Consider the following 27,469-nt stretch of genomic DNA (forward strand, 5'->3'; position numbering starts at 1 on the left):
ATACACAAACTTAATTGCTGGTCTTCCTTTGCAGCCAGTTCCATAGAAACAGCAATTTCAGTAGCTTTCTGCAGAGTGAGATTGCTCTCAGTGAACAGACAGTTTTGTGTTGCTTCGCTGTGTAGACCACAAACAAAAGTCCTAGAGATATACAGCACAAAAACAGGCCCTTGGCCCAACTCTTCCCTGCTGATCCTAAACTGAACTAGTCCCATTTATCTGCATTTGGCCCATATCCCTCTAAACCTTTCCCTTCCATGTACCTGTCCAATGTCTTTTAAATGATGAAATTATATCGCCTCTACCACCTCCTCTGGCAGCTCATTCCATACACGCACCACCCTCTGGGTGAAAAAATTACCCTTCAGGTTCCTTTTAAGTCTTTCCCCTCTCACCTTAAACCTATGCTCTCTAGTTTTGTACTCCCCCACCCTGGGGAAAAGACCTGTGCTATTCACCTTATCTATGCCTCTCATGATTTTATAAACCTCTACAAGATCACCCCTCATCCTCCTGCGCTCCAGGGAAAGAAGTCCCAGCCTCTCCTTATAATTCAAACCTTCCAGTCCCGGTAACATCCCTGTAAATCTTTTTTGCATCCTTTTCAATTTAATAACCTTCTTCCTATAGCAAGGTGACCAGAATTTCACACACTATTCCAAATGTGGCTGCACCAATGTCTTGTACAGTTGTAACACAACATTCCAACTCCTTTACTCAATGCTCTGATCGATGAAGGCAAGTGTGCCAAACACCTTCTTCACCACCCTGTCTACCTGTGACGCCACTTTCAAGCAACCATGTACCTGCATCCCTAGGTCTCTCTGTTTGACAACACTTCCCAATGCTCTACTATTAATTGTGTAAGTCCTGCCCTGGATTGTCTTACCCGAATGCAACACCTTGCATTTATCTGAATTAAACTGCATTTGCCTTTCATCGGCCCACTGGCCCAATTGATTAAGATCCCATTGTAGTCTTGGATAACCTTCTTCACTGTCCACTACACCATTAATTTTGGTGTCATCTGCAAACTTACTAACCATGCCTCCTATATTCTCAGTAAGGAGTCTCACAACACCAGGTTAAAGTCCAACAGGTTTATTTGGTATCATGAGCTTTCGGAGCACTGCTCCTTCATCAGTTGAGTGGAGAGTTGGGTTCACAAACACGCCATATATAGACAGAGACGCAATTGCAAGACAATGGTTGGAATGTGAGTCTTAACAGGTAATCAAGTCTTTACAGGTCCAGACAATGCGAGTGGAAAGAAGGATAATCACAGGTTAAAGAGGTGTGAATTGTCTCAAGCCAGGACAGTTAGTGAGATTTTGCAAGCCCAGGCAAGTTGTGGGGGTTACACGTAGTGTGACATGAACCCAAGATCCTGGTGGAGGCCGTCCTCGCATGTGCGGAACTTGGCTATCAGTTTCTGCTCTGTGATTCTGCGTTGTCGTGTGTCTTGAAGGTCGCCTTGGAGAACGCTTACCTGAAGATCGGAGGCTGAATGCCCTTGACTGCTGAAGTGTTCCCCGACAGGAAGGGAACACTCCTGCCTGGTGATTGTCGCGTGGTGTCCATTCATCCATTGTCATAGCGTCTGCATGGTCTCCCCAATGTACCACACCTTGAGACATCCTTTCCTGCAGCGTATGGGGTGGACAACGTTGGTCGAGTTGCATGAGTATGTACCATGTACCTGGTGGGTGGTGTTCCTGTGATGGTGGTATCTGTGTTGAAGATCCAGCACGTCTTGCAGAGGTTGCTGTGGCAGGACGGCCTCAACTGGGCTCTTGGGTTAATGTCACAACACGTGTAACCCCCACCATTTGGCATGGGTTTGCAAAATCTTACTAACTGTCCTGGCTTGAGACAGTTCACACCTCTTTAACCTGTGATTATTCCTCTCTCCACTCGCATTGTCTGTACCTGTAAAGACTTGATTACTTGAAAAGTTTTGCATTCCAATCATTACCTTGCAATTGCGTCTCTGTCTATATATGTATGCCATGTTTGTGAACCCAACTCTCCATTCACCTGATGAAGGGGCAGGGCTCCGAAAGCTCATGCTACCAAATAAACCTGTGGGACATTAACCTGGTGTTGTGAGACTTCTTACTGTGCCCACCCCAGTCCAATGCTGACATCTCCACATCCTATATTCTCATCCAAATTGTTTATATAAATGACAAATGAGAATGGACCCAGCACTGATCCAAAGAACAAAGAACGAACAAAGAACAGTACAGCACAGGAAACAGGCCCTTCGGCCCTCCAAGCCTGTGCCGCTCCTTGGTCCAACTAGACCAATCGTTTGTATCCCTCCGTTCCCAGGCTGCTCATGTGACTATCCAGGTAAGTCTTAAACGATGTCAGCGTGCCTGCCTCCACCACCCTACTTGGCAGCGCATTCCAGGCCCCCACCACCCTCTGTGTAAAAAAACATCCCTCTAATATCTGAGTTATACTTCGCCCTTCTCACCTTGAGCCTGTGACCCCTCGTGAACGTCACTTCTGATCTGGGAAAAAGCGTCCCACCGTTCACCCTATCTATCCCCTTCATAATCTTGTACACCTCTATTAGATCTCCCCTCATTCTCCGTCTTTCCAGGGAGAACAACCCCAGTTTACCCAATCTCTCCTCATAGCTAAGACCCTCCATACCAGGCAACATCCTGGTAAACCTTCTCTGCACTCTCTCTAACACCTCCACGTCCTTCTGGTAGTGCGGCGACCAGAACTGGACGCAGTACTCCAAATGTGGCCTAACCAGCGTTCTATACAGCTGCATCATCAGACTCCAGCTTTTATACTCTATACCCCGTCCCATATAGGCAAGCATACCATATGCCTTCTTCACCACCTTCTCCACCTGTGTTGCCACCTTCAAGGATTTGTGGACTTGCACACCTAAGTCCCTCTTGTGTTTCTATATTCCTGATGACTCTGCCATTTATTGTATAACTCCTCCCTACATTATTTCTTCCAAAATGCATCACTTCCGCCCAATTTTCCAGCCTATTTATATCCTGCTGTATTGCCCGACAATGCTCTTCGCTATCCGCAAGTCCAGCCATCTTCGTGTCATCCGCAAACTTGCTGATAACACCAGTTACACCTTCTTCCAAATCATTTATATATATCACAAATAGCAGAGGTCCCAGTACAGAGCCCTGCGGAACACCACTGGTCACAGACCTCCAGCCGGAAAAAGACCCTTCGACCACTACCCTCTGTCTCCTATGGCCAAGCCAGTTCTCCACCCATCTAGCCACTTCTCCTTGTATCCCGTGAGCCTTAACCTTCTGAACCAACCTGCCATGTGGGACTTTGTCAAATGCCTTACTGAAATCCATATAGACGACATCCACGGCCCTTCCTTTGTCAACCGTTTTTGTCACTTCCTCAAAAAACTCCCTGCGGCACACCGCTGGTCACAGGCCTCCAGTCTGAAAAACAACCCTCAACCATCACGCTCAGTCTCCTACCGGCAAGCCAACTTTATATCCAATTGGCTAGTTCTCCCTGGATCTCTTATGATCTAACCTTACTGACCAGTTTACCATGCGGCACGTTGTCGAAGGCCTTGCTAAAGTCCATGTAGACAAAGTCTACCGCACTGCCTTCATTTATTTTCTTGTCACCCCTTCAAAAAGCTCTATCCAATTTGTAAGACACAATTTCTCATGCACAAAGCCGTGCTGACTATCCCTAATCAGTCCTTGACTTTCCAAATGCATGTAGGTCCTGCCGTTTAGAATCCCCTCCAACAACTCCCCCATCCTGACACTGCTTTGTTGTTCCCAGGCTTTTCCCCGCTACCTTTCTTAAATAACGGCACAACATTTGCCTCCCTCTAATCTCTGGCACCTCGCGTGTGGCTGTCGATGATCTGTTTTGAATAGTGTCATTTAGCACATGTCCAAACTGTAAATCTTTTCAGCACAGCCACAAACTGCGTAATTGACTCCCTTTCCAATTGGTTTCTTTTGTGGAATCTATAGCACTCTGCAGTCACCAGGGGTTCAATGAAAAATTTGCTTGCAGAATGTCTATAGTCTGTACGTTTTATTGCCGGTTTGCCAGGTTGCACTAACTACAGAGGAGGTTAAATGTGTTTCCCTCAGTCACACTCAGGATAATCCACCATAATGTCTTCATCCATTTTGTTTGCCTGTGTAATCAAAACGTGCGGTATAAGAACTCTGTTACTCCCCATTTTCATCAAAAGGTCCCACAATTCCCACTATTTTTTCCCATAAGCAGGTTTCTCGTATGCACGCTTCACATTCGTGTTTCCAGCAGCTACCTCGATTTTCTTACACACAAGATACCAAATCGAGTTTCAGTCTCTTATTTATCAAGCCAGCTCTATAATCTGCTTGTAGAGTATTGTTTTCTCATGTCCACCTAGCCTGTTAGTCTCCGTAACACATGTGAAAGTTTTCTTTTTATTCCGACTTTTCCTTGGTTAATTTTTTCTTTCCGGGTGGATAGCAAACGCATGTCCATAGTCCTTGTCGCCAGTTTTTGTTGTGTATTGCAGATGTGATAGGCGGGACAGACTCTAGTTAAAGATGAAGGGAGCTTTATTAATGGTGTGTGATCTCTTTCATGGCTGCTTCTTCTCTCTCTCTTTCCCATGCTCGGTCCATTCCATCATTTCCGGTGCAAACATCAATACAGCATGGTTCCAGCGAGCCAATAGGAATAAATACAAATATATAACAGTGATGTTCCCATGTATCTGCTGGCCTTGTTCTCAGTGATGGTAGAGGTCTTGGGTATGGAAAGTGCTGCCAAAGAAGCCTTGATAAGTTGCTGCAGGGCACCTTGTAGGTGGTACATATGGCTGCCACTTTGCATTGGTGGTGGAGGCAGAGAATGTTGGTCCATTTGCTCTTCCGCTGAAACAATGCAACATTTTGACTTTTTAACAACCTAGTGATTAACATTCTGGAGGGGCAGCATAGTGGCACAGCACAGGGACCTGGGTTCAATTCCGGCCTCAGGCCACTGTATGTGTGGAGTTTGCACATTCTCCCCGTGTTTGTGTAGGTTTCCCCCAGGTGCCCCGGTTTCCTCCCACACTCCAGAGATGTGCTGGCTACGTTGATTGGCCATGCTAATTTGTCCCTTAATGTCAGGGGGATTAGCAGGGTAAATATGGAGGATATATTGGCCTTGGAGGGAGTGCAGAGAAGGTTCACCAGGTTGATACCAGAGATGAGGGGTGTTGATTATGAGGAGAGACTGAGCAGATTGGGTTTGTATTCGTTGGAATTTAGAAGGCTGAGGGGGGATCTTATAGAGACCTATAAGATAATGAAGGGGTGGATAGGGTAGAGGTGGAGAGATTCTTTCCACTTAGAAAGGAAACTAGAACTAGAGGGCACAGCCTCAAAATATAGGGGGGTCGGTTTAGGACAGAGTTGAGGAGGAACTTCTTCTCTCAGAGGGTGGTGAATCTCTGGAATTCTCTGCCCACTGAAGTGGTGGAGGCTGCCTCGTTGAATATGTTTAAATCACGGATAGATGGATTCCTGATCGGTAAGGGAATTAGGGGTTATAGGGATCAGGCGGGTAAGTGGAACTGATCCACTTCAGATCAGCCATGATCTTATTGAATGGCGGGGCAGGCTCGAGGGGCTAGATGGCCTACTCCTGCTCCTATTTCTTATGTTCTTATGTTCTTATACGAGGGGCTATGGGGATAGAGCCTGGGTGGGATTGTTGGCGGTGCGGGCTCGATGGGCTGAATGGCCTCTTTCTGCACTGTAGGGATTCTATGATGCTATGTTGGGAATCTGAAATAAAAGCCAAATGCTGGAAATACTCAGAAGATCTGGCAGCATTTTTGAGAGAGGAAAGTGTTAATGTTTTAAGTTGACCTCGTATTAGATCTCTGATGAATTCACCATTTATAATAATCTTTCTCCCTCCTTATCCAGGGAACCTTGGTTGTGGTCCCCTTACCTTTTGTCCCTGTTGGAATGTACCTCACAATTTCCCAGAAGCATCTCTTGTTTAAAAATCAATCATTGTTTTGTTACAAATTTTTCTGTAACGCTGTGGTTCCATTTTACCCTGGCCAGATCCCGTCTCATCAGGTTGAAACTAGCCTCTCTCAGTTTCAAAGTTCTAGTGTCAGCCATGGCTTAGTGAATTCAGAATCACAACATTTTGAGTTCAGGTCCCACTTCAGGACTTAAGCACCAAATCAAGGCTGACATTTGAGTGCAGTACTGGGGGAGTTCTGCACTGGCTGTGAACCTCTGGAATTCTCTATCCCAGAGGGCTGTGGAAGCTCAGTTGTTGAGTATGTTTAAAGTAGAGATTCATAGCTTTCTGATTTACTATAACGTTAATGGTTATGGGGATAGTGTGTGTAAAAGGCATTGAAGTGTCCAATCAGCCATGATTTTATTAAATGGTAGAGCAGGCTTGACGGGCTGAATGGCCTACTCCTGTTCCTATGTTTCTTAGATTCCTTACAGGAGTCATGGGGAAACAGGGACAGACATTTTAAATTTTATTGATCTAAAATAGACGTAATATAGAAACATGAAAGGTTTTAATGTTTGTGTAACTGAAGTTTAAAGGGATTTGTGAAGATAATGGAAAGCAAACATGAAAGGAACAATAGGTATTAATGACAACAGATTTCATGTGGAGTGGAGTGGCTGTGGGGGAAGCCACCTGAAGAACAGCGTTTCTTTGTCTTGTAGTTTGCTGAATAACTGTGAAAGTTGTGAATTGAGGAAAGCAACTTCTGAAACAGTTTGTTTGAATGTGCCTTTGTAAAAATCACACCAGCGTGTTTTGATTCTGGGAAGTATTAGAATGTACTGCTGTTTACAGTGAAAGACAATTTGTTGATTCCGGTCAAAAACAGAAAAATGACAAAGGGTCATCCAGACTCGGAACGTTGGCTCTATTCTCTCTCCACAGAGGCTGTCAGACCTGCTGAGATTTTCCAGCAATTTCTGTTTTTGTCTCAGTTTGCAGCATCCGCAGTATTTTGCGTTTATCTTGTTGTTTTGAGTAACATTTCCTAACATTTCTTAACAACTACAGTTAAAGAATCAATATATTGCTAAAAAAATGTTTCATTGTGTACCTTTTGTAAGGCATTTTTGGGAGCTATCATGTAAGATCTTTCCTAACTGTATCTTTTATCTTGTGTGTTTGCGTTTTACATTTTCTTTTAATAAACATTATTAATTCTTCAAATTTTAAAAGCTATCACTGGAGTTCCATGCTTTTGAGTCCAGTAGATATTCCTCCATATTTCTACAATACAAACAAATGGATTGCGATCAGCTGAGATTTATTTCAATCTGGAATCTGGCTGCTCAGACTCTGGAATCTGGCTGCTCACACCAGCTGTGGTCGTAACAGATGGTGGAAGGTGTTTGAAAAGATGTGGAAAGTATTGGAAAATGGGATGGGAGCAGATAGATCCAGCTAATCTACCACAGGCACGATGGGCTGAATAGCCATCTACTGTGCAATCATTTTGATGATACCCAGTTTATGATAGAATCACAGAACCTCTACAGTGCAGCAGGAGGCCATTCGGCCCATTGACCCTGCAGCAACAACAATCTCACCCAGGCCCTATCCCCTTAATCCCATATCCCCCTGATACTAAGGGACAATTTTGCAGTCAACCTAACCTGCATACCTTTGAACAGTGGGAGGAAACCGGAACACCCAGAGGAAACCCACGCAGACACAGACTGGAATTGAACCTGGCTCCCTGGCACTAGTGTGCCAATCACTGAGCCATATTGCAGGGTTTTAATATCTGTATCTTTTTTTCCTTATTGCACTCTGTGAATATGTTTGGAATATTTAAATAAACCTTTTAAATAATGGACTAGTCAAATCCAGTAACTTTATTTGTGCTATATGCTTTCCTTTTGCATGTGGAGAGTGAATGTTTTGGGAATAATTAAATAATAAGGGCAGGATTTTATGACCTGGCTCGGGCGAGATTGTAAAATCCTGCCTGATGCCAATGGAGATTTCTGTTCTGTGAGCCTCACCTGCCCTGGAAGCGGGGTGGGCAAGGCAGTAAAGTTCCAGCCTCAGTGTTACAGCTGACTATATAGTGTTCCTTTGGTTTCAAATTAAGTATTAATCTCTTTATCACCACAGTTAACCTTTGAAACTGTTGTACAGTCCTCATTAATTACTTATTTATAACCTATAACTAAATAGACTGGACCTATTTGTGCATGTTTTCATCACACAGTCCTACCCTGATGGGATAAGCTAATGGTCTCTCCGAGGTCTGTGGCCAGGAGGTAAGTGATCTCTGCATTCTGACAGTGGGCTAAATATAAACTGGGGACTAGCTGAGGGAGATTCAGTGTTCCTACACTTTGGGACATGAACTCCAATAATGCCTCCAGCCTCTGTTCACTGGAGGACAGCCCTGTTCCGCTGAACTCAGTAAGTAACGCACACGGACTAACTACCCTGAGTCAGTGGTCGCAGGACTGTGAAACAACAGAGAAAAAATGGCTTTTTAATTGTCTGCTTCTGTGTTTTCAAACAATTTATAGCTGCTTCCTACCAAGTTAATTGAAGTCTTGACCGTTGGTGCCAGAGTTGGGTGTGTGTGTGTGGGGGGGAGGGTTGTGTGTGTGGGGGGGTGGGGTGGGCGGGGGGGGGGGGTTGTGTGTGTGGGGGTGTGGGGGGGGGTGTGTATGTGGTGGTGGGGAGGGTGTGGGGGGTGGGGGGGGGAGGATGGTTTGCAAAGTGTGGACGTGTTTTGATATTTCAATGATGATCTTTAGGGAGCTAATTTTAGTGTTCCAGCAGAGAGCTGTTGGCAGTTACTGATTGCAAGCTGAAAACAAACAACTCTGACTTTTGTAACTAATGTATCAGAATGGAACAAATTAATAGTCGTATTAAGATAAGATGTCAATATTTTCCTCAGGAACATCTCAAAATCCTTCAGATAGAATATGCCACGCAAGGCACAATATGTAGAACTCTCGCCTGTAAGTTTGTGGGTCCATGTCTACTTCAGAGACTTAAAAGGTCCAAAGCATAGTCATAGAAGTTTACAGCATGGAAACAGGCCCTTTGGCCCAAATCTCCATGCCGCCCCTTTTTTTAACCTTTAAGCTAACCCCAGTTGCCCACATTTGGCCCATCTCCCTCTATACCCATCGTACCCATGTAACTGACCAAATGCTTTTAAAAAGACAAAATTGTACCCGCCTCTACCACTACCTCTGGCAGTTTGTTCCAGACACTCACCACCCGCTGTGTGAAAAAAATGCCCCTCTGGACACTTTTGTATCTCTCCCCTCTCACCTTAAACCTATGCCCTCTAGTTTTAGACTCCCCTACCTTTGGGAAAAGATATTGATGATCTAGCTGATCTCTGCCCCTCACTATTTTATAGACCTCTATAAGATCACCCCTCAGCCTCCTACGCTCCAGAGAAAAAAGTCCCAGTCTATCCAGCCTCTCCTTATAACTCAATCCAGCAAGTCCCAGTAGCATCCTAGTAAATCTTTTCTGCACTCTTTCTAGTTTAATAATATCCTTATTACAATGTATAATATCCTTAGCACTAATCAGGGAATGCTACACTGTCAGGGGGTCAGTATTGAGGGACTGCTGAATTGTCAGAGGGTCAGTATTGAGGGAGTGCTGCACTGTCAGAGGGTCAGTACTGAGGGAGTGCTGCACTGTCAGGCGGTCAGTACTGAGGGAGTGCTGCACTGTCAGAGGGTCAGTACTGAGGGAGTGCTGCACTGTCATAGGGTCAGTACTGAGGGAGTGCCGCACTCTCAGAGGGTCAGTACTGAGGAAGTGCTGCACTGTCAGAGGGTCAGTATTGAGGGAGCACCGCACTGTCATAGGGTCAGCACTGAGGGAGTGCTGCACTGTCATATGGTCAGTACTGAGGGTGTGCTGCACTGTCAGAGGGTCAGTACTGAGGGAGTGCTGCACTGTTAGAGAGTCAGCGCTGAGGAAGTGCTGCACTGTCAAAGGGTCAGTACTGAGGGAGTGCTGCACTGTCAGAAAGTCAGTACTGAGGGAGTGCTGCACTGTCAGAGGGTCAGTGCACTGTCAGAGGGTCAGTGCTGAGGGAATGCTGCACTGTCAGAGACACTAAGAAGTTTCCCAACACCAGGTTAAAGTCCAACAGGTTTATTTGATAGCAAAAGCCACTAGCTTTCGGAGCGCTGATCCTTCGTCAGGTAAGTGGCGCTTATCTGACGAAGGAGCAGCACTTCGAAAGCTAGCGGCTTTTGCTCCCAAATAAACCTGCTGGACTTTAACCTGGTGTTGTGAGACTTCTTACTGTGTTTACCCCAGTCCAACGCCGGCATCTCCACATCAGCATTGTCAGAGGGTCAGTGCTGAGGGAGTGCCGCACTGTCAGAGGGTCAGTACTGAGGGAGTGCCGCACTGTCAGAGGGTCAGTGCTGAGGGAGTGCCACACTGTCAGAGGGTCAGTGCTGAGGGAGTGCAGCACTGAGCAAAGTAATTCTTTCCAGAGTCCTGAGCAAAGTTCATCCCTGGATCCACATCACTAAAGCAGATTATCTGGTCAGTTACCCCTTGTGGTTGTGGATCTTGCTGTGCACAAATTTAATCCTGCCTTTCCTACAGTGCAGTAAGAAGTCTCACAACACCAGGTTAAAGTCCAACAGGTTTATTTGGTAGCAAAAGCCACTGGCTTTCGAAGCGCTGCTCCTTCATCAGGTAAGTGGCAGTTCTGTTCACAAACAGGGCATATATCGATACAAACTCAATTTACAAAATAATGTCTTTACAGGTAATCAAGTCTTAAAGGTACAGACAATGTGAGTGGAGAGAGAGTTAAGCACAGGTTAAAGAGATGTGTATTGTCTCCAGCCGGGACACTTAGTGAGATTTTGCAATCCCAGGCAAGTCATGGGGGTTACAGATAGTGTGACATGAACCCAAGATCCCGGTTGAGGCCATCCTCATGTGTGCGGAACTTGGCTATCAGTCTCTGCTCAGCGACTCTGCGTTGTCGTGTGTCGTGAAGGCCGCCTTGGAGAACGCTTACCCGAAGATCAGAGGCTGAATGCCCGTGACCGCTGAAGTGTTCCCCAACAGGACGAGAACAGTCTTGCCTGGTGATTGTCGAGCGGTGTTCATTCATCCGCTGTCGTAGCGTCTGCATGGTCTCTCCAATGTACCATGCCTCAGGACATCCTTTCCTGCAGCGTATCAGGTAGACAACGTTGGCTGAGTTGCAAGAGTATGTACCGTGTACCTGGTGGATGGTGTTCTCACGTGAGATGATGGCATCCGTGTCGATGATCCGGCACATCTTGCAGACGTTGCTGTGGCAGGGTTGTGTGGTGTTGTGGTCACTGTTCTCCTGAAGGCTGGGTAGTTTGCTGTGGACAATGGTCTGTTTGAGGTTGTGCGGTTGTTTGAAGACAAGGAGTGGGGGTTTGGGGATGGCCTTGGCGAGATGTTCGTCTTCATCAATGACATGTTGAATGTTCCGGAGAAGATGTCGTAGCTTCTCCGCTCTCGGGAATTACTGGACGCGAAGGGTACTATGTCTGCCGTGTCCTGTGTTTGTCTTCTGAGGAGGTCGGTGCGGTTTTTTGCTGTGGCGCGTCGGAACTGTCGATCGATTCCTACAGTACAACAGTGACCAAATTCAGATGTAGTTCATTAGCAATAAATTACTTCAAAACATCCAGAGATTGTGAAAGATGGAATGGAAATACAAGTGTTTCATTTCCTTTTTACACGGAATGATTTTGAAATACAGGACAAGGAGACTGACAGAGGCTGCTTTAGTGACTGGAAGCCAGTGTTCAGTGGAGTACCACAGGGATCTGTGTTGGGCCCCCTGTTATTCGTCATTTATATAAATGACAGAGATAGAAACATAGAAACATAGAAAAGCTACAGCACAAACAGGCCCTTCGGCCCACAAGTTGTGCCGAACACATCCCTACCTTCTAGACCTACCTATAACCCTCCATCCTATTAAGCTCCATGTACTCATCCAGGAGTCTCTTAAAAGACCCTATTGAGTTCGCCTCCACCACCACTGACGGCAGCCGATTCCACTCGCCCACCACCCTTTGTGTGAAAAACTTCCCCCTAACATCTCCCCTGTACCTACCCTCCAGCACCTTAAACCTGTGTCCTCTCGTAGCAGACATTTCCACCCTGGGAAAAAGTCTCTGAGAGTCCACCCGATCTATGCCTCTCAACATCTTATACACCTCTATTAGGTCTCCTCTCATCCTTCGTCTCTCCAAGGAGAAAAGACCGAGCTCCCTCAGCCTATCCTCATAAGGCATGCCACTCAATCCAGGCAACATCCTTGTAAATCTCCTCTGCACCCTTTCAATCTTTTCCACATCCTTCCTATAGTGAGGCGACCAGAACTGAGCACAGTACTCCAAGTGGAGTCTGACGAGATGACTATGTGGGGGTTAGGATTATTAAATTTGTGGATGACACAAAGACTGGCTGGGTCGTTAACAGTCAGGTGAGGTGTCTTGGGCTACAAGAAGATATAGACGGAATGGTCAAATGGGCAAATGAGTGGCAAATGGAATTTAACCCTGAGAAGTGTGAGGTGATACAATTTAGAACGAGTAATTTGACAAGGAAGTACTCAGTGAATGATAGGACACGAGGAAGTTCTGTGGAACAAAGGGATCTTGGCGTGTTTGTCCATAGATCTCTGAAGGGCATGTTAGTAGGGTGGTGAAAAGGCACATGGGACACTTGCCTTTATCAATTGAGGCATAAATTACAAAAGCAGGGAAGTCATGTTGGAGTTGTATAGAACTTTGGTGAGGCCACAGCTGGAGCACTGTGTGCAGTTCTGGTCGCCACATTATAGGAAGGATGTGATTGCACTGGAGGGGTTGCAGAGGAGATTCACCAGGATGCTGCTTGGGATGGAACATTTAAGGTATGGAGAGAGGTTGGATAGGCTTGGGTTGTTTTTGTTGGAGCAGAGAAGACTGAGGGGCGACCAGATTGAGGGGCACAAGATTATGAGGGGCATGGACAGAGTGGATAAGGAGCAGCTGTTTCTCTTCGTTGAAGGGTCAGTCATGAGGGTACATAAGTTCAGGGTGAGGGGCAGGAGGTTTAGGGGGGATGTGAGGAAAAACCTCTTTACCCAGTGGGTGATGAGGGTCTGGAATGCACTGTCTGGGAGAGTGGTTGAGGCTGGTTGCCTTTAAAAAGTACCTGGATGAGCACTTGGCAGATAAGACCATAAGACCATAAGACATAGGAGCGGAAGTAAGGCCATTCGGCCCATCGAGTCCACTCCACCATTCAATCATGGTTGATTTCAACTCCATTTACCCGCTCTCTCCCCATAGCCCTTAATTCCTCGAGAAATCAAGAATTTATCAATTTCTGTCTTGAAGACGCTCAACGTCTCGGCCTCCACAGCCCTCTGTGGCAATGAATTCCACAGACCCACCACTCTCTGGCTGAAGAAATTTCTCCTCATCTCTGTTCTAAAGTGACTCCCTTTTATTCTAAGGCTGTGCCCCCGCGTCCTAGTCTCCCCTGTTAATGGAAACAACTTCCCTACGTCCATCCTATCTAAGCCGTTCATTATCTTGTAAGTTTCTATCAGATCTCCCCTCAACCTCCTAAACTCCAATGAATATAATCCCACGATCCTCAGACGTTCATCGTATGTCAGGCCTACCATTCCTGGGATCATCCGTGTGAATCTCCGCTGGACCCGCTCCAGTGCCAGTATGTCCTTCCTGAGGTGTGGGGCCCAAAATTGCTCACAGTACTCCAAATGGGGCCTAACCAGTGCTTTATAAAGCCTCAGAAGTACATCCCTGCTTTTGTATTCCAAGCCTCTTGAGATAAATGACAACATTACATTTGCCTTCTTAATTACGGACTCAACCTGCAAGTTTACCTTTAGAGAATCCTGGACTAGGACTCCCAAGTCCCTTTGCACTTTAGCATTATGAATTTTGTCACCGTTTAGAAAATAGTCCATGCCTCTATTCTTTTTTCCAAAGTGTACGACCTCGCACTTGCCCACGTTGAATTTCATCAGCCACTTCTTGGACCACTCTCCTAAACTGTCTAAATCTTTCTGCAGCCTCCCCACCTCCTCAATACTACCTGCCCCTCCACCTATCTTTGTATCATCGGCAAACTTGGCCAGAATGCTCCCAGTCCCGTCATCTAGATCGTTAATATATAAAGAGAACAGCTGTGGCCCCAACACTGAACCCTGCGGGACACCACTTGTCACCGGTTGCCATTCTGAGAAAGAACCTTTTATCCCAACTCTCTGCCTTCTGTCTGACAGCCAATCGTCAATCCATGTTAGTACCTTGCCTCGAATACCATGGGCCCTTATTTTACTCAGCAGTCTCCCGTGAGGCACCTTGTCAAAGGCCTTTTGGAAGTCAAGATAGATAACATCCATTGGCTCTCCTTGGTCTAACCTATTTGTTATCTCTTCAAAGAACTCTAACAGGTTTGTCAGGCACGACCTCCCCTTACTAAATCCATGCTGACTTGTCTTAATCCGACCCTGCACTTCCAAGAATTTAGAAATCTCATCCTTAACGATGGATTCTAGAATTTTGCCAACAACTGAGGTTAGGCTAATTGGCCTATAATTTTCCATCTTTTTTCTTGTTCCCTTCTTGAACAGTGGGGTCACAACAGCGATTTTCCAATCCTCTGGGACTTTCCCTGACTCCAGTGACTTTTGAAAGATCATAACTAACGCCTCCACTATTTCTTCAGCTATCTCCTTTAGAACTCTAGGATGTAGCCCATCTGGGCCCAAAGGATATTGGTGAACCGGATGGGTTTTTCCGACAATTGATAATGGTTTCATGGTGATCATTAGATTCTGAATTCCAGATATTTTTTACTGAATTCAAATTTCACCATCAGCCGTGGCAGGATTAGAACCTGGGTCCCCAGAAAATGAGCTGAGTTTCTGGAGATCATAACAGCCAGAGCAATGGGCCAAGTGCTGGTAAATGGGATTAGGTGGGAGGTAGGTGTTCATCGTGTGTTGGCGCAGACTCAATGGGCCAAAGGGCCTCTTCTGCACTGTATAATTCTGTGACTGTCATGTGGCCAGATGTGGCAGCTGTTTCTATTATGGTGTCATGTCCACAGGCGGGTGTCCACAGGCGAGTCTGTTACCACCCTTCCTTCGCACAAGCATTTACATTATTTACTGCAAAATGCACCCATTGGAGCTGATGTATTTTCTAAATGAAAAGTAATAGTGCTGATAAAACACAAGTTATTGAAAAGTTCCGTTGAATTTATCCAAAATACATCTATCATGGACTTCAGTAAGGTCTTTGACAAGGTCCCACATGGAAGGCTGGTCCAAAATGTTAGAGCTCTTGGGATCCAAGGCAAGTTAGCAAATTGGATCCAAAATCGGCTTAATAGGAGGCAAAGGGTGATGTGGAGGGCTGCTTTTGTGATTGGAAACCTGTAACCAGCGGTATATCACAGGGATTGGTGCTGGGACCCTTGCTGTTTGTTGCATACATTAATCAAATGGATGTGAATGTAGAAGGTATAATTAGTAAGTTTGCAGATGACATGAAAATTGGTGGTGTTGTTGATAGTGCGAAGGATGGCCTTAGGCTACAGACTGACATTGATCAGCTGGTAAATTGGGCAGAGCAAGGGCAGATGGAATTTAGAAACATAGAAATAACTACAACACAAAACAGGCCGTTCGGCCCCACAAGTTGTGCTGAACATATCCCTACCTTTTAGACCTACCGATAACCCCCCATCCTATTAAGTCCCATGTACTCATCCAGGAGTCTCTTAAAAGACCCTATTGAGTTTGCCTCCACCACCACTGACGGCAGCCGATTCCACTCGCCCACCACCCTCTGTGTGAAAAGCTTCCCCCTAACAGGTAGGTCGTGCCTTACTAACCTTATTGAGTTTTTTGAGAAAGTGACCAAGGAGGTGGATGGGGGCAAGGCAGTGGACGTGGTATATATGGATTTTAGTAAGGCGTTTGATAAGGTTCACCATGGTAGGCTTCTGCAGAAAATGCAGATGTATGGGATTGGGGGTGATCTAGGAAATTGGATCAGGAATTGGCTAGCGGATAGGAAACAGAGGGTGGTGGTTGATAGTAAATATTCATCATGGAGTGCGGTTACAAGTGGTGTACCTCAGGGATCTGTTTTGGGGCCACTGCTGTTTGTAATATTTATTAATGATCTGGATGAGGGTATAGTTGGGTGGATTAGCAAATTTGCTGATGACACCAAAGTCGGTGGTGTGGTAGACAGTGAGGAAGGGTGTCGTAGTTTGCAGGAAGACTTAGACAGGTTGCAAAGTTGGGCCGAGAGGTGGCGGATGGAGTTTAATGCGGAGAAGTGTGAGGTAATTCACTTTGGTAGGAATAACAGATGTGTTGAGTATAGGGCTAACGGGAGGACTTTGAATAGTGTGGAGGAGCAGAGGGATCTAGGTGTATGTGTGCATAGATCCCTGAAAGTTGGGAATCAAGTAGATAAGGTTGTTAAGAAGGCATATGGTGTCTTGGCGTTTATTGGTAGGGGGATTGAATTTAGGAGTCGTAGCGTTATGTTGCAACTGTACACAACTCTGGTGCGGCCGCACTTGGAGTACTGTGTGCAGTTCTGGTCCCCACATTACAGGAAGGATGTGGAGGCTTTGGAGAGGGTGCAGAGGAGGTTTACCAGGATGTTGCCTGGTATGGAGGGGAGATCCTATGAGGAGAGGCTGAGGGATTTGGGATTGTTTTCGCTGGAAAGGCGGCGGCTAAGAGGGGATCTTATTGAAACATATAAGATGATTAGAGGTTTAGATAGGGTGGATAGTGATAGCCTTTTTCCTCTGATGGAGAAATCCAGCACGAGGGGGCATGGCTTTAAATTGAGGGGGGGTAGTTATAGAACCGATGTCAGGGGTAGGTTCTTTACCCAGAGGGTGGTGAGGGATTGGAATGCCCTGCCAGCATCAGTTGTAAATGCGCCTAGTTTGGGGGCGTTTAAGAGATCCGTAGATAGGTTCATGGACGAAAAGAAATTGGTTTAGGTTGGAGGGTCACAGTTTTTTTTTAACTGGTCGGTGCAACATCGTGGGCCGAAGGGCCTGTTCTGCGCTGTAATGTTCTATGTTCTATGTTCTATGTTCTATTTCCCCTGTACCTACCCCCCAGCACCTTAAACCAGTGTCCTCTCGTAGCAGCCATTTCCACCCTGGGAAAAAGCCTCTGAGAGTCCACCCGATCTATGCCTTTCAACATCTTATATACCTCTATTAGGTTTCCTCTCATCCTACGTCTCTCCAAGTAGAAAAGACCGAGCTCCCTCAGCCTATCCTCATAAGGCATGCCACTCAATCCAGGTAACATCCTTGTAAATCTCCTCTGCACCCTTTCAATCTTTTCCACATCCTTCCTGTAATGAGGCGACCAGAACTGAGCACAGTACTCCAAGTGGGGTCTGACGAGGGTCTTATATAGCTGCATCATTATCCCCAGACTCCTAAACTCAATCCCTCGGTTGATAAAGGCCAGCACACCATATGCCTTCTTAACCACCTCCACCTGCGGGGCCGATTTTAGAGTCCTATGGACCCGGACCCCAAGGTCCTTCTGATCCTCTACAGTACTAAGAGTCTTTCCCTTTATATTGTACTCCTTCATCCCATTTGACCTGCCAAAATTTATCTGGGTTGAAGTCCATCTGCCACTTCTCCGCCCAGTCTTGCATCCTATCTATGTCCCTCTTTAACTTCTGACATCCCTCCAGACTATCCACAACCCCATCAACCTTCGTGTCGTCGGCAAACTTACCAACCCATCCCTCCACTTCCTCATCCAGGTCATTTATGAAAATGACAAACAGCAAGGGTTCCAGAACGGATCCCTGGGGCACACCACTGGTGACCGACCTCCATTCAGAAAAAGACCCATCTATACCCACTCTCTGCCTCCTTTGTGCAAGCCAGTTCTGGATCCACAGGGCAGCAGCCCCTTGGATCCCATGCCCTCTCACTTTTTCTAGAAGCCTTGTATGGGGGACCTTATCGAACGCCTTGGTAAAATCCATATAAACCACATCTACCGCTTTCCCTTCGTCAATGTGTTTAGTCACATTTTCGAAGAACTCCACCAGGCTCGTAAGGCACGATCTGCCTTTGACAAAGCCATGCTGAGTATTCTTGAGCATACTAAACCTCTTTCAATGCTCATAAATCTTGTCCCTCAGGATCTTCTCCATCAGCTTACCAACCACTGAGGTTAGACTCACCGGTCGGTAATTTCCTGGGCGATCCCTATTCCCCTTCTTGAAAATAGGAACCACATCCGCAATCCTCCAATCCTCCAGCACCTCCCCCGTCTCCATCGACGACACAAAGATCATCGCCAGAGGCTCTGCAATCTCTTCCCTCGCCTCCCACAGTAACCTGGGGTACATCCCATCCGGACCCGGCGACTTATCTATCTTGATGCCATTCAAAGATTCCTGCACAACCTCTTTGTTAAAGTCCATATACTCAATCATTTCATTCCACCGCAAGCCCGCAGTACATCCACCCATGTCCTTCTCCTCTGTGAAAACTGAGGCAAAATACTCATTAATCACCTCTGCCATTACTACTGGTTCCGTACAGATTTTCCCGCCTTCACCTTTTATAGGCCCTATTCCTTCACATCTCAACCTTTTACTCTTCACATATTTATAGAACGCCTTAGGGTTTTCCTTAATTCTATTTGCCAGGGCCTTCTCGTGACCCCTTCTGGCTCTTCTAATTTCCTTCTTTAGTCCCTTCCTACAAGCCGTATACTCATCTAGATTCCCTGTCTTCGCCAAGCTCTCTGAACCTTTTGTACGCTTTCCTTTTCTTCTCGACTAGGGATCCCGCACAGCTTTCGTGCACCACTGTTCCTTTAACCTACCAACTCCTCCCTCTCTGCTCGGAACGTTGTCCTGTAGAACTCTCGACAGACATTCCTTGAAAAACTGCCACCTCTCTTCAGTACATTTCCCTGAGAATACCTCCTTCCAATTTACTCCTCTAAATTGCTGCCTTATGTCTTCATATTTCCCCTTACTCCATATAAACGCTTTCCTAGCTTGCCTGATCCCCTCTTTTTCCAATGCAAGCATAAAGGATATAGAGTTATGATCGCTATCCCCAAGATGCTCTTCCACTGAGAGATCTGACACCTGTCCAGGTTCATTGGTCAGTATCAGATCAAGTACAGCCTCTCCTCTTGTAGGCTTGTCCACATGCTGTGTCAGGAAACCCTCCTGAACACACCTAACGAACTCCACCCCATCCAATCCCCTTACCCTAGGGATATTCCAATCTATGTTTGGGAAATTAAAGTCTCCCATCACAACAACTCTGCTATTATTGCAACTCTCCAGGATCTGCTTCCCTATCTGCTCCTCCACCTCCCTGTTACTATTGGACGGCCTATAGAAAACCCCCAGCAAAGTGATTGACCCCTTCCCACTCCGAACTTCCACCGACAGAGACTCTGTTGACAATCCCTCCACAGCATACACCTTCTCTACAGCTGTGACACTATCCCTGATCAGCAGTGCCACTCCACCCCCTCTCTTGCCTCCCTCCCTGTCCTTCCTGAAACATCTGAATCCCGGCACCTGGAGTATCCAGTCCTGTCCTGTTAAGTGTGAGGTGATGCACTGGGAGGTCCAATAAGGGCAGGATTTACACAATGAACGGTAGGTCCCCAGGGAGTATTGAGGAATAAAGCGACCTTGGTGTTTCAGTCCATAGAACAAAGAACAATACAGCACAGGAACAGGCCCTTCGGCCCTCCAAGCCCGTGCCGCTCCCTGGTCCAAACTAGACCATTCTTTTGTATCCCTCCATTCCCACTCCGTTCATATGGCTGTCTAGATAAGTCTTAACCGTTCCCAGTGTGTCCGCCTCCACCACCTTGCCTGGCAGTGCATTCCAGGCCCGCAGCACCCTCTGTGTAAAATATGTCCTTCTGATATCTGTGTTAAACCTCCCCCCCTTCACCTTGAACCTATGACCCCTTGTGAACGTCACCACCGACCTGGGGAAAAGCTTCCCACCGTTCACCCTATCTATGCCTTTCATAATTTTATACACCTCTATTAAGTCTCCCCTCATCCTTCGTCTTTCCAGTGAGAACAACCCCGGTTTACCCAATCTCTCCTCATAACTAAGCCCGTCCATACCAGGCAACATCCTGGTCAACCTCCTCTGTACTCTCTCCAAAGCCTCCACGTCCTTCTGGTAGTGTGGCGACCAGAACTGGACGCAGTATTCCAAATGCGGAATTCCAGCTGGAAAAAGACCCTTCCACTACCACCCTTTGTCTTCTGTGACCAAGCCAGTTCTCCACCCATCTAGCCACCTCCCCCTTTATCCCATGAGATCCAACTTTTTGCACCAGCCTACCATGAGGGACTTTGTCAAACGCTTTACTAAAGTCCATATAGACGACATCCACGGCCCTTCCCTCGTCAACCATTCTAGTCACTTCTTCAAAAAACTCCACCAGGTTAGTGAGGCATGACCTTCCTCTCACAAAACCATGCTGACTATCGTTAATGAGTTTATTCCTTTCTAAATGCGCATACATCCTATCTCTAAGAATCTTCTCCAACAACTTCCCCACCACGGACGTCAAGCTCACCGACCTATAATTACCCAGGTTATCCTTCCTACCCTTCTTAAATAATGGGACCACATTAGCTATCCTCCAATCCTCTGGGACCTCACCTGCGTCCAGTGACGAGACAAAGATTTGCGTCAGAGGCCCAGCGATTTCATCTCTCGTCTCCCTGAGCAGCCTTGGATAGATTCCATCAGGCCCTGGGGATTTGTCAGTCTTTATATTCTCTAACAAACCTAACACTTCCTCCCTTGTAATGGAGATTTTCTCCAACGGTTCAACACTCCCCTCCGAGACACTCCCAGTCAACACATCCCTCTCCTTTGTGAATACCGATGCAAAGTATTCATTTAGGATCTCCCCTACTTCTTTGGGCTCTAAGCATAATTCCCCACTTTTGTCCCTGAGAGGTCCGATTTTTTCCCTGACAACCCTTTTGTTCCTAACGTATGAATAAAATGCCTTGGTATTCTCCTTAATCCTGTCTGCCAAGGACATTTCGTGACCCCTTTTTTGCCCTTCTAATTCCCCGTTTTGAGTTCTTTCCTACTTTCTTTGTACTCCTCCAGAGCTCCCTCCGCTTTTAGCTGCCTGAAGGTGGCAGCACAGGTAGATAGGCTGGTGAAAAAGGCATATGGAATGCTTACCTTCATTAGCCGGGGAATAGAATATAGGAGCAGGGAGGTCTTAGTACATTTTATAAACATTGATTAGGCCAAAGAGGGAATAGTATGTGCAATTCTGGTTGCCACACTATCAGAAGGATTTGACTGCACTGGAGAGGGTGCAGAGGAGATTCACCAGGATGTTGCCTGGGATGGAAAGTTTCAGCTATGAGGAGAGACTGGAAAAGATTGGTTGGTTTTGAGTAGAGGAGGCAGAGGGGGGATCAGATAGAGGTATACAAAATTATGAGAGGCATAGATAGGATAGATCATAAGAATCTTTTCCCCATGGCAGAGGTGTCCAAGACCAGAGGGCAAAGGTTTAAGGTGAGGAGTAAGTGGTTTAGAGGGGATCTGAGGAAATTCTTTTTCATCCAGAGGGTGGTGGAAATATGGAGCATGCTGCCTGGGAGGGTGGTGGATGCAGGGACTGTCGCAACATTTAGGAAGCATCTGGACGAGCACTTAAATCACCAACGCATAGCAGGCTGTGGACCAAATGCTGGTAAATGGGATTAGTGTAGATTGATATTTGACGGTTGGCATAGACATGATGGGCTGAGGGGCCTGTTACTTTGCTGTATGACTCCATAGAGACGATCTTGAGCTCACACTTGCCATCTATGCAAATACGGGCAGGGGCTCAAAATCCAAAATTTGAAATTTGCAGATCTTGCCGGCAAGATTGGCATCTCAAATCTTCCCTGCCCCTCACCGCCAATGTCACCAGGTTATGGGTGTGAACCTAGTTTACATGTATTTGAATAGATTTTAATATAATTACCCGACTCCTCGCCAAAAGAAGGAGTACAATATAAAGGGAAAGACTCTTAGTACTATGGAGGATCAGAAGGAGCTTGGGGTTCAGGTCCATAGGACTCTAAAATCGGCCCCGCAGGTGGAGGAGGTGGTTAAGAAGGCGTATGGTGTGCTGGCCTTTATCAATCGAGGGATTGAGTTTCGGTGTCCGGGGATAATGATGCAGCTATATAAGACCCTCGTCAGACCCCACTTGGAGTACTGTGCTCAGTTCTGGTCGCCTCATTACAGGAAGGATGTGGAAAAGATTGAAAGGGTGCAGAGGAGTTTTACAAGGATGTTGCCTGGATTGAGTGGCACGCCTTATGAGGATAGGCTGAGGGAGCTCGGTCTTTTCTACTTGGAGAGACGTAGGATGAGAGGTAGATAAGATGTTGAGAGGCATAGATCGGGTGGACTCTCAGAGACTTTTTCCCAGGGTGGAAATGGCTGCTACGAGAGGACACAGGTTTAAGGTGCTGGGGGGTAGGTACAGGGGAAATGTTCGGGGGAAGTTTTTCACACAGAGGGTGGTGGGCGAGTGGAATCAGCTGCCGCCAATGGTGGTGGAGGCAAACTCAATAGGGTCTTTTAAGAGACTCCTGGATGAGTACATGGGACTTAATAGGATGGAGGGTTATAGGTAGGTCTAAAAGGTAGGGATATGTTCGGCACAACTTGTGGGCCAAAGGGCCTGTTTTGTGCTGTAGTTTTCTATGTTTCTATATTGACCCCCTGCTATATTTTGACAGCTGGTTCACCGAGACATGAACGTGTTGTGGGGATCTCCCTGAGGGCAAAAGATAAATATAGCCCCCGGGACAGAGGGATTTGGCCAACCAGTGGCCTGGCAATGCCCCTGGCACTGCCCCTTGGCACAGGTTGGCACCAAGCCCATGTCAACCTGGCAGTGCCAACCTGTGGCATGGGGCAGGCCCCAGTAGGAGCCTTGTGACGGGGGGGGAAGGGTGTTCATTTACATGTAGTGAGTGACCAGGAGTGGATAGATGAGCTGGGGATGCGGCAATGGCCATTGGGTGGGGGGTGGGGTGGAGGTGGTGCCAGCTCAGACTATTGGTGGCGGTGGAGAGAGAAGGGGCTGATGAAGCGGGACGGGGCGGGGAAGGGAGGGATCGATGATCGGGGGGCTGCCGAGAAGGGACCAATGATCGGGAGTGAGGGGAGGGGATGGAGACAGGGCCGATGATTGGGAGTGAGGAGGGGGAGGAAAGGCCAATGATCGGTTGGGGAGAAGGGGCCAATGATTGGGAATGGGGTGGGGGCAATGATCTGATGGGAGTGGGCAAAGGTAGAGAGGTTTTAACTCCGATTGGGCGTGGGGAGGGGTCCCTAAGACCCCCGAGGTGGGCTGGTGGGGGGAGAGGGGGAGGTTTACTCAGGTTCTGATCAGGGCATCATTTAAAGATGGCGCCCTGATCTCAGTGCAGCCGGGTTGTGCCGGTATGTTGAGACTCCATCCCCAGTATGACAACATGAAACACACCCGCTTGACTTTTCAGGCAATGTGCTGTAAGATCGGGAGAGAAACATGCTGATTTACTCAGCAGAAACAACAGTCTGCCATATTTGGGTAAGATATAGCCCTATGCCTCTAAATTGAAAATCCTAATTATGGGCATTCACCGAAAATGAAGAAGAACAAAGAAAAGCACAGCACAGGAACAGGCACTTCGGCCCTCCAAGCCCGTTCCGATCATGATGCCCTAACTAAACTTAATAAAAATCTTCTGCCCTTAGCCTGTATCCCTCTATTCCCTCCCTATTCATGTACCCATCCAGATGCCTCTTAAATGTTGCCAACATGCCTGCTTCCACCACCTCCTCTGGCAGCACGTTCCAGGCACCCACCACTCTCTGCGTGAAAAACTTTCCCCGCACATCCCCTTTAAAGTATATCAACTCAAATGCATTACAATAGCTTGTGTTCTCATAGACAGTGAGCCTTATTGGCAAGCCAGCATTTATTGCCCATGCCAAATTGCCCTTTAGAAGGTGGTGGTGAGCTGCCTTCTTGAGCCACTGCAGTCCATGTGATGTAGGTACACCCACAGTGCTGTTAGGAGGGGAGTTCCAAGATTTCGACCCAGCGACAGTGAAGGAATGGGGATATATTTTCAAGTCAGGATAGTGAGTGGCTGGGAGGGGAACCTGCAGGTGGTGGTGTTCCCATGTATCCGCTGTCCTTGTCCTTCTAGGTGGTAGAGGTCGTGGGTAGAGGACAGGCATGTGCCTGTAAAAAGGAAGGATAGGAAAGGTAGGATTCGAGAGTCGTGGATAACCAGGGAAATTGAGGATCTGATCAAAAAGAAAAGAGAGGCGTACATTAGGTCCAGGCAACTGAAAACAGATGGAGCTCTGGAGGAATACAGAGAGAGTAGGAAAGAACTCAAACAGAGAGTTAGAAGGGCAAAAAGAGGTCACGAAATGTTCTTGGCTGATAGGATTAAGGAGAATCCTAAGGCATTTTATTCATATGTTAGGAACAAAAGAGTTGTCAGGGAAAAAGTCGGACCTCTCAGGGACAAAGGAGGGGAATTATGCTTAGAACCCAAGGGAATAGGGGAGATCCTAAATGAATACTTTGCATCGGTATTCACAAAGGAGAGGGACTTGTTGACTTGGAGTGTCTCAGAGGGAGGTGTTGACCCGTTAGAGAGAATCTCCATTACAAGGGAGGAAGTGTTAGGTTTTTTAGGTCACATTAAAACTGACAAATCTCCAGGGTCTGATGGCATCTATCCTAGACTGCTCAGGGAGACAAGAGATGTAATTGCTGGGCCTCTGACGGAAATCTTTGTCTCTTCATTGGACACAGGTGAAGTCCCTGAGGATTGGAGGATAGCGAATGTGGTACCATTATTTAAGAAGGGTAGCAGGGATAACCTGGGTAATTATAGGCCAGTGAGCTTGACGTCCGTGATAGGGAGGTTGTTGGAGAGGATTCTTAGAGACAGGATGTATGCGCATTTAGAACGGAACAATTTCATTAGTGACAGATAGCATGGTTTTGTAAGAGGGAGGTCGTGCCTTACAAATGTGGTGGAGTTTTTTGAGGAAGTGACAAAAACGGTTGACGAAGGAAGGGCCGTGGATGTCGTCTATATGGATTTCAGTAAGGCATTTGACAAAGTCCCTCATGGCAGGTTGGTTAAAAAGGTTAAGGCTCATGGGATACAAGGAGAGGTGACTAGATGGGTAGAAAACTGGCTTGGCCACAGGAGACAGAGGGTAGCAGTCAAAGGGTCTTTTTCCGGCTGGAGGTCTGTGACCAGTGGTGTTCCGTAGGGCTCTGTACTGGGACCTCTGCTATTTGTGATATATATAAATGATTTGGAAGAAGGTGTAACTGGTGTTATCAGCAAGTTTGCGGATGACACGAAGATAGCTGGACTTGCGGATAGCGATGAACATTGTCGGACAATACAGCAGGATATAGATAGGCTGGAAAATTGGGCGGAGAAATGGCAGATGGAATTTAATCCAGATAAATGCGAAGTGATGCATTTTGGAAGAAATAATGTAGGGAGGAGTTATACAATAAATGGCAGAGCCATGAAGAGTATAGAAACACAGAGGGATCTAGGTGTGCAAGTCCACAAATCCTTGAAGGTGGCAGCACAGGTGGAGAAGGTGGTGAAGAAGGCATATGGTATGCTTGCCTTTATAGGACGGGGTATAGAGTATAAAAGCTGGAGTCTGATGATGCAGCTGTATAGAACGCTGGTTAGGCCACATTTGGAGCTGCGTCCTGTTCTGGTCGCCGCACTACCAGAAGGACGTGGAGGCTTTAGAGAGAGTGCAGAGAAGGTTTACCAGGATGTTGCCTGGTATGGAGGGTCTTAGCTATGAGGAGAGATTGGGTAAACTGGGTTTGTTCTCCCTGGAAAGACGGAGAATGAGGGGAGACCTAATAGAGGTGTACAAAATTATGAAAGGTAGAGATGGGGTGAACAGTGGGAAGCTTTTTCCCAGGTCGGAGGTGACGATCACGAGGGGGCACGGGCTCAAGGTGACAGGGGCGAGGTATAACCCAGATATCAGAGGGATGTATTTTACACAGAGGGTGGTGGGGGCCTGGAATGCGCTGCCAAGTAGGGTGGTGGAGGCAGGCACGCTGACATCGTTTAAGACTTAGCTGGTTAGTCACATGAGCAGCCTGGGAATGGAGGGATACAAACGAATGGTCTAGTTGGACCAATGAGCGGCACAGGCTTGGAGGGCCGAAGGGCCTGTTTCCTGTGCTGTACTGTTCTTTGTTCTTTCTTTGGATGGTGTTGTCAAAGGAGGCTTGGTGAGTTCCTGCAGTGCAGACTCGCTCTTGTAGCCACAGCATTTATAAAATGGTTATGATTGTTCGCTGTCCCTCAATTCTAGGATGACATCTACTTGGGTCGCTAGCTTCTGCCATGGGTCATCATGTGACTGAACAAGCCAATTCTTGACCTGTAGATGTTTGGGTATGTGGGGCAGGGCCTCCCGCGAGGCAGTGGTATCCTCACTGTAGGAGTTGTTTCCTTTTCTTTCCCACTCTACTGTTGCTCTGCCCCATTAAGATGTTGGGATTCACAGGATGTCGCAGCTTAATAGACAAGTTGTCGCCATTTTGAATGTTTGGTAGCAAGCCCCTCCCAGTTATTAATGTCAATGTTGCTGGGTTAAGGCTCATGGGAGCATTTTCATTGCTCTCTCCTGGAGTGCTGGGTATTTGAGAGTGTACGCACTGCTACCACTGCACTGGCGGTGGATGAACTTCTCTGTCCTGGATGACATTGAGCTCAAGTTGTTGGAGAAGCACTTAGCTCGGGAAATAGAGAGCATTCCATCAGACTCCTGAGTTCTTGCTTTGTACATTGAGGAAAGACTTTGTGAAGTTAGGAGGTGAGTCATTTACCTCAGAATATCAAACCTGTGACCTGTTGTTGTAGCCACAGTATTTATGCATAATGATAAATTTGTTATATAAATTTTAAAACCTTATCGAATGTTATGGAGACTCTGGAATTTGATGCATTTTTCCATGTTGGTGAAAGTTTCTAAATATGAGTGAGACAGTGGTATCTGAAATTCTGCAAGTAACTGAAGTCTAGATGTTAGATGAGCAATTTTCTGGTTCAGGGGCTAAAAATAAACGAGATGGATTAATATGTGACTGTGGTGATGCCTGAGAGTTTACTCAGCACCTGATTTTGAACCAAGAGTTAAACCTCCCCTACCAATGATCAGTGATTTAGTGTTGTATTTTAGAACAACAAATAAATGGTTTATGTTTGTCTTATAATTCTAATAATTACAG

The 27,469-nt window shown here is 46.7% G+C and overlaps 1 protein-coding gene across 26 annotated transcripts in view; it reads left to right on the forward strand.

The window, feature by feature from the left end:
- The window catches only part of LOC144491780 (6-phosphofructo-2-kinase/fructose-2,6-bisphosphatase 4), a 275,487-nt gene that overhangs the window by 11,561 nt on the left and 236,457 nt on the right, over window positions 1-27,469 (forward strand). For 12 of the 26 annotated variants that reach the window (XM_078210073.1, XM_078210064.1, XM_078210044.1 and 9 more), the window contains one exon: window positions 8,261-8,312. The exons of 5 other annotated variants lie outside the window; for them this stretch is intronic. The gene's annotated coding sequence lies outside the window, so the exon portion shown is untranslated. Of the gene's footprint in view, window positions 1-8,260; window positions 8,313-8,332; window positions 8,461-27,469 lie in introns of those variants that run through there. 9 more of the 26 variants (XM_078210051.1, XM_078210063.1, XM_078210071.1 and 6 more) reach the window with 3 other exon arrangements.

The sequence above is a fragment of the Mustelus asterias genome, chromosome 3 (genome assembly GCF_964213995.1).
Source record: "Mustelus asterias chromosome 3, sMusAst1.hap1.1, whole genome shotgun sequence".
NCBI lineage: Eukaryota > Metazoa > Chordata > Chondrichthyes > Carcharhiniformes > Triakidae > Mustelus > Mustelus asterias.